We start from the raw sequence: 7,983 nt of genomic DNA on the forward strand, positions 1-7,983 counted from the left end.
CTGAGCTATTTAGAATTCACTAAGAAAAACATGAATTTTAATGGACTAATTCCTACTATAAAACTATGCTGTAACAAAAGCTCATCTGATATTGTCTTATAATTTGTAATATAAGTTTATCATAAGTTAATATAAGTTTATACATGGCTATACCTAGAGAAGTTCTTCAATGATTTGTGAGCAAGTACTAGCAAAAGTCACTGGGACTTTTCATCAGACTTCTAGATGTTCTTGGAATTCCTGCTTTTACTGATCTGTGTTAAACAATTACATACGGTCCATTTTCATAGTATAATTATCTGCACTAGAAAAGCCACTAAATGACCTCTATCTCTCAATAGCCTAAGGAAGAATGAGTGTGGAGAGAATTAGAGCAGTGGGGGGGGCCCTACCTAACTGCTAAGTCTATACTACATTTTCTTTTCTTTTTCTGGAAAAAAAAAATAATAATTTCTAATTCACAGCAGCCTTATTGTTCAAAAGTTACTGTTATTTCCTTTTGCACATTGCTCTTTTTGTTGCTTTTTATTGCTTTCTTTCTGTTACATGTTTCTTGGGACAGGATTTCCATATTCTAACAAACTAGTCACTATTTGTAAGTAATAACAATAAACCTTGGGTACTTTTAGTCAAACAACTGTCACATGTTCAGTCCTTTAAAATTTGCATTAACTTTCCTTTTCACAAGGTATGTATATATTTTTGTGAGAACGTACAAAATACATGTATGAATTATAGCTCTGTATAAACATTTGTATAAAGTCTACATATATGAAAACATAAAAAAAAAAAACATTAAAAAATTATAAATAGAAAGAATGACGTAAAACTGTCTTCCTTTGTACGTTTTTTATCATAATTCTTTTCTAATAAAAAATATTCATTTTCCTTTACCTGTATATAACAGAGTTCAATGTTTTGGCATGACAGAGAGCTCGAAGTAGCTATTTTATTTTAAAATGTCTTTTTAAATGTGTTTCCTGTATTTTGCTTTTAACTTTTAATAGAATTAATGATAAATAAGTGTCAATTTGACACTCCAGGTGAAAACTGAGGTTACATCATTAAACATATCTATGGTTTACTTCTTCTCCTAAGTCTCCATAGCAATGAGAACCATAGACTCCATTTTGTTGATTTTATAGATCCTTTTTTTTTTTTTTTGTGAAAACTGTACCTCTGTGATTGATACACAAAAACTGAGAAAATATGTAAAACTTGAGCTAGTTTCTCTCATGTGGAGTCATACTGTTTTGGGGTTTTTTTTCATTGATTTTTAAAACATTAGTTAAACTTGCACTGACAATAACTCAACAGTAAGGTGCCAATATGTCATCATATAACTGAATCTATAAAAGACATCCTTTAGAGAATCCTGGAATTGAAAAGTCTTTTGCATTAAGCAAAAAGAGAGAATCTAGCTTTTAATGTGTTAATTCAGATTCTATTGCAGTTGTGCCTAGTCTCAACGCCTCTGTAAGTTGTCTATGACAAATAGTGAAGATGAACTACATGGGTAAAAAGTCATTAGTATCTTCTTTAGCACTTCTCATTTTGCAGGTAGAAAACTAAAGCAATTAACCATGCCTGCAGTTACTCAGTATAAAATGTCTAGGACCTGCTGACTCACTGATGTCTTAATGAAGGTGTTTAGGAACTAATTTCTGATTAGTTTCATATTTTTGCTTTCAGTTTTTGTGTTTTACTATTATTCTTTTTTTATTCAAATGCTCTTTGGGACAGGCATAATTTAAAAGTTACCTTTGACCAAAGAGATGCTACTATCTGTGCTTACCTCCACCATTAGTTGTAGGGTAAAGATCTCAGTTAAAAGATTACTGAAATCATTCATTGTAATGCACATTCTAATAATTTGAATAAAGCCAGGATTCCACTTAATCAGATGCTTCTATTAAGTGCAAATACCATTTTGTTTATATAATTGTCTGTTCGTAGGGTACATCAGCTAGATCCTAGGGGATGCCTGTAATGCTCACAAGGCCTCTAAGATTCTTTCTTTTCCTGCCTGTAGCAATTGCAAATATTCTGATTATCTTACTAAAACTTTTTCTTTTTCCTTTTTTTACCTCTATGATGCTGAGTGGAGTCTCACGTTATCTGAAAAGTCATCTCACTGCAAGCATGTGCACTGCTGAAGATTTGTTTTGAGGACTAAGTGGGTGGCACAGGTTTGCACTGCAATAAATATTTTCCCTTGCTACTGAACTTCCATTGACTTTTAGCTTTTCTCCTGCCCCCTGCTTCCCTGGGAAGTCAGGGTGTATGCATGGCACCTTACAACCACAGGCAGCCAAAACTCATTGAAAGGAGTTCAGACCACTGACTTTACAGTTTCTGTAGCCTTTAAAATTTCCACCATTCCTGGAGCATGTTTTCCACTGAAGTCACTGGGAGAGAAAAGGACTGACTATAGAGACTTGCTGACTTGAAACAGTCTCAGTGACATCATTAAAACCTCTAGAGTTCTTTGCAAAAAACACTGCAACCAGCTTGCAATTTAGCCTTGATCTAAGCTTAGCTACTAGCTAGGTATGTGTCTTAATGCTCCAATTTCTTATCCAGCCAGACCATCAGAATTTTCATATTCATATAAATATTTTGCTGGAAGATAAAATCGGTATGAAGGTACTTTGTTCTAGTGTACCTTACCCCTTTTTCTGATATAAGAACAAGCTGCACTTGCTTAAATTTCATTAAATTGAATCAATGATAAGGGAGTTGCCCTCATTTAATCATAATCAAGTGCAGCAATTTCAGTGTTGAAACAAGTTCCAGGTCTAATGGATGGGATGCTGAAAGTGCTGTCCTGGGATAAATGCAGCTTCACAGCATTCAACAACAAGTGAACATTTTTCAAAGCCCTCCCCACAACAGATAAGGTTGATAGGAATTCTGCCACCATGTTCAATGAGGCCAGAAGTTCACCTTGGGTAAACAGGCTTTCAGGAGAAAATCTATTTACAGAGCCATGAGTCTCCCCTTTCTGCTATTACTTTATCTCATGTCACCGCAGAGAGAAGATAAATTACCATGTGCTTTAAATTAAGCTAATAGAGTAGGACTCTTTGATACCTTTTATGGGCTAGGTCTTCCACTGAGATTTATGCCCTTGCCCTAACAGAGGTAGCTGTTTACCTTATGCAGATGACATTTATTCCTTTCAGTCCAGAGATTGCTTGTTTCTCATGCTCCACGATCTGTCTTAACCATTACAGGACTTTTCATTGCAGTTTAAGATACGATGTGAATGTCCTAAATTAAATACAGTCAAAGAAGGTGAAGACAAATTTAGGTTTTGTAAGGTGAGTTTGGAGTAGTCAGTAAATATAATTTTTATTCAGGATTTTTAAAAAAGCAAACAAACAAAAAAAGAAAAGAGAAGAAGTGAAAAACGTTTTTTGAAATAAAATGACTAAACCAAAAGAAAAAAAAAAAAAAGTTGTCCAGTTAAACTCAGATTCAGACAATGTCAACGATTAAATTAAAATCATTAATCATTAATTTCTGTTGAACTACAATACTTCTTGTTTAAAAAAACTTCTTTTGAAAAGGAACAAAATAATTTTTTTTAAATTAAAACCAAGTGAAATAAGTCAGTGGTCAATGTTTTTTTTCTGAATTTTTTTTTACTTGAAACTAGTCATAATTTATGAATAGTTCAGATAACCCTTTTTTTTTTTTGTAAAAATAGTAATAAAAAATATTTTTTTATTGAACCAGAAAGGTAGATAGCATAACTTGGATATGTTCATTAATACAAATATTGCAGAGGGCTGTAAATCATTTAAAACCAGCATATTTGTAGTCCTGTACATTTTGATATCTTGTGCAATGGACAAATAATTCATGCAGCTGGAGGAAAGCTATGCTGCCTACTTTTTAGTGAAGTAAGAAAAATCATTCAGTGATTAAATGATTGTAATCATCTGATAAATTTTTATCCTTCTCAATACTGGTGCAAAATTCAAACTGGTTTTAGTTTTCTGCTAAAGCATATTTTGTGTGCAAGCGTGGCACACTGACTCCATTACTCAAATGGGCTAAACTCATGAACTTAAAAGTATGCTTAATCCTTTTAACATATCTTGGTATGTTTAGAACAATTTTTCATTTTACTACCACTGAGGAAGCATGATGAAGGAACTTTAAACCAAAATAAGTCCTTGTCTTGGATAGTAATCAAAACAGATAAATATTTTAGGAAGGAAGCTATTGAAAATCCAATTATCATCATGAAAAACATGTATTACCTGATCTCATCCCCTGTGTCCTTGGTAAAACTAATTATCTCTAGCAGAACATTAATTAAAAGATTCTTCCCCCTGGTGTTTGCTAGTTGATTTTTCAAAAATAAGGTTGTGTAAAAATATTTGGAACCCATGATTTTTCCCCTACCCCTTCTTCTCCTTTTAAACAGGGTATTGGTTTTGGTATCCCAAATGTTTACTGTTCAGACATCTGCACTAGATCAAGTCCATAGCAACTAATGGGTCAGGTGCAATTTAATTAGCATTAATTATCTTACATTAACTTGAGACAGAAGGAAATTCTACTGGCCAGTCATTGCCCATAAAAGCCTGTTTTCCTGGTGTCACTGTTAATCACCTAAATACAAATTAATGTTTCACATTTTAAGAAAATAACTGTGTGTGTTTTAGCTCATCAGGATGACATCAGAGGCTTTCATAGGTCTTGTTGTACCAGTATTTTTTGGCACTCTTGGAGATCTGTTTTCATGTATTTTGTGTTGCTGACTTCTGATTGGAAAAAAAAAAAAAATATTATTACTCAGGATTGTCCAAATCCCTAAAGTTCCATCACCACCACCCACTGTCCTCCCAGGCTCCATCCCAATTGCTCTTAAAAGTCTGAAATTAAAGTTTAGGGGAAAAAAGAAAAAATCAGTAAGGATACCCATGAAGTACCGTAAATAATTCCGTTTCATAGTTTCTCTTCCTAACAGAATTCAGAAAGGTGCTAAAAGAGTAGGATGGGCTATTTATGCAAAAATGTTAGCAAAACCCTCAAGGAGGCTTCTGGAGAATAATGACATGAAACAAAAGTAGCCCAGTCCTCTTATTTCTCCCAAACCTTATGAACTTGCTTCTAAAACCGCATGGTGAGGTCTTGCATTATATTTTTTCTGTCCAGTCACTGATTCGAATTGTGGAGGCTTTTCTTTGGGAAGAGAATGAAGGTTCTATTTTTGTCCCAGAAATCATTTCAGAAAATTTCAAGAGAAATATATAAGGAAATTAAGTGTGCCTGAAAACAGCATTGCACTGGCTATCTGTATTCTGGGCAATACTGAATTTGAGCAAGGGGACTTATGTTGCATAAGGTGCATTGAGAAACTTGTATTGCTGCCTTCATTCATCATCTTTCCTTTGGCTTGTTTCAAATTAGAAAAAGCTGAACATACATTTCAAGTGCATATTATGTGTTGCAATGCAGCTCAACAGCCACTTGCAGAATTTCTTATTCACTGTTAAAAAAGATTAACAGCTATCAGGAATGTAGTATTATTCAAATGTAAGGGACATGTTATATAGGCACTTAGGGAAATGCTTTGATTTTATTCCATTTGTTTTATAGTAAGCTGAAATTTCAGTAATTCAAATCATGTATTTGATTAGTAAACCAGGAATCTAATTGGATAAAAAAGGAATGTATAGGGCAAGAAAACAAATTATATAACACTAAGAAACCCACAATATATTGAAAACCAATAAAAATGGTGGGGAGGTGTATTCTCTGGCTTTGTCAATTGATAAATCAGTGACTTTTTAAATAATGCATTCTTGATTACTTAATGGATGAAGAATATTTTGCAGAAAGTATCCAGTACTGTTGTTTGGGTTTTTTTTTAAATTAAGAAAGCTTTTCTTAAGAATTAATCAAAAATTAATCACAGAAAGAAATTCCAACAATCCAGCACTTGAAAAATGAAAAGCTGGATAGAAAAGAAAATTCTTACTTTGACATTCTTTTCTTATTTTTTTCACTTCACTGTTTTCGTGCCTTTGAAATCTGTATCGTAATAGTAATGAACATAGAGTCAAGGTTTTTCCTTTCTCTGGATGTAAACATTTTTCCATTTTCTAAATTTCAGTGTCTTGGAGAATTGTGGAGTGGAGGACTAGATAAAGAGACATGAAAGATACACTTGAAAAGTTGTTGCTCACTAGCAACAGGAGAAATGCAGATGAAAGCAAAAACGGTTTGCTTCTAACATTCTCAGGTTACAGCAACATTTTTGTAACAAGCTTACTGTTTTTTACTGACTCTTTTAACTTGAAAGTTGTATAACTGAGGAAAGCTGTGTCTTTAGTGATGATAGAGATTTTTTTTAAAAAAAAGATGACATGTGGTAATAAAATCATATGTCTGTGAATGACAACACTAAATTACAATGACATAATTCCCTTCTGTTCATTCAGTGAATTCATTAAGTTGTTACTTTCACATTCAGTAAGTTTAATATTTGACCTTGACTTTGCTTACTCTTCCCTTTTGAGTACAAAAAGACCTATTCTGGTCTGTCAAAAAAGCCTTGTGAGCTTCCCATCTTCCATAGGTTGCACACACACTTATCTCCCCACAGCAAATCCCTGCAAAAGCCAGGAAACTGAACCCACAAGCTTGTGAACTCAGGTGTCTTCTCTAGTAACAAGAATAGTCCTCCTGAAACTGTCTGCAATAAATAAAGGTCATAGTAAATTACAGTCCCAAAGAATGAGCAATGAATCCTGTTTTCTGCAAAATGTTGATTCTCCCTACAAAATAACACCAGATAAAGAACTTCAGGTACTATATAGTCTGTCTTGAATCAATGTCATGCTGCTTACAATTCTTATACAATACTGAACCCCCTGCTAAATGCAACATTTGAAGAATGGTTCTTTTGATCATATTATCAGGTACTTTAGTTTATCTCTGTACTGAAAAGATTTTATATATTATCAGTTTCCTTTGATTATCAATGAATAAATGAATGCTGGGGCTTGAGCGCTGCTTCTGGTTCCATGTGGTGACTTCTCTCTACTTTATGTATAATTGCACATATATAAAACCTATTATCAAATCTTAACAGATGGTTTGTTCTCATATCCTGAGAGCATGTTACTTTAAACTCCAAAGAGAAAGCTAAAGAACCTGTTTGCAGGTCTGCCATTTACTGTTTTGCTAAATGTGTGAGGACAATGAAGAAATTAGAAAAATGAAGTTGTACTTGGAATCAGCTAGTTTCTCAGCTAAGAAATTACAGTTTTGGTTTAAAATAGCCAATTGATTTGTATGAAAACTCAAGTAATTTTTTTTTTCCTTTTTAAACTACTTTGGTTAAAAAATTAACACCTGAGGAAGTCTATATTATGCATTTATAATTTTTTGTTATTTAGATCATACAGGGATGCATTTTGTTTTCAGCTAATTCACTGTACAGCTATGCTATCTCTAAGTTCAGAGAAATTAAAAGTGTATTTGACAGTACCCTACTGTTTATGATACAATAGAATCAAAATTAGATTATTTTTTTTTTTTTTTAAATTAGGACAGTTACATATTCTTTAATATAAAGCACACTATGTTCTGGGTCTTGGTGTCTAAGACCTTTCACTAAAACTATCTTATGACAGTTTAAATGAAAAAATGCAGTTCCATTGCTGAAATTTGTGACTAACTTGAATAAAGCCAAGGGAAAATATAGATCCAACTACACAGACTGAAAAACAGAAATAGCTGACCTAGTTGAGAACTGCATACAGTATCTTCTCTGATAGTTTATATTGTGGACAGAAGGTTAAAAGTGACCTCTCTACAATGTTAGGATGGTTCATTTTCATTCAGCACACTACATGGAAGTTTTATAGACTATTTATATAGACTTAAGCATATACTTAAGTGCCTTACTGAATGATATACCCCGGTGCAGTTCTCACTTCATGGCATGGGAAGACCTGA

The sequence above is a fragment of the Merops nubicus genome, unplaced genomic scaffold, assembly GCF_000691845.1.
Source record: "Merops nubicus isolate BGI_N331 unplaced genomic scaffold, ASM69184v1 scaffold8328, whole genome shotgun sequence".
NCBI lineage: Eukaryota > Metazoa > Chordata > Aves > Coraciiformes > Meropidae > Merops > Merops nubicus.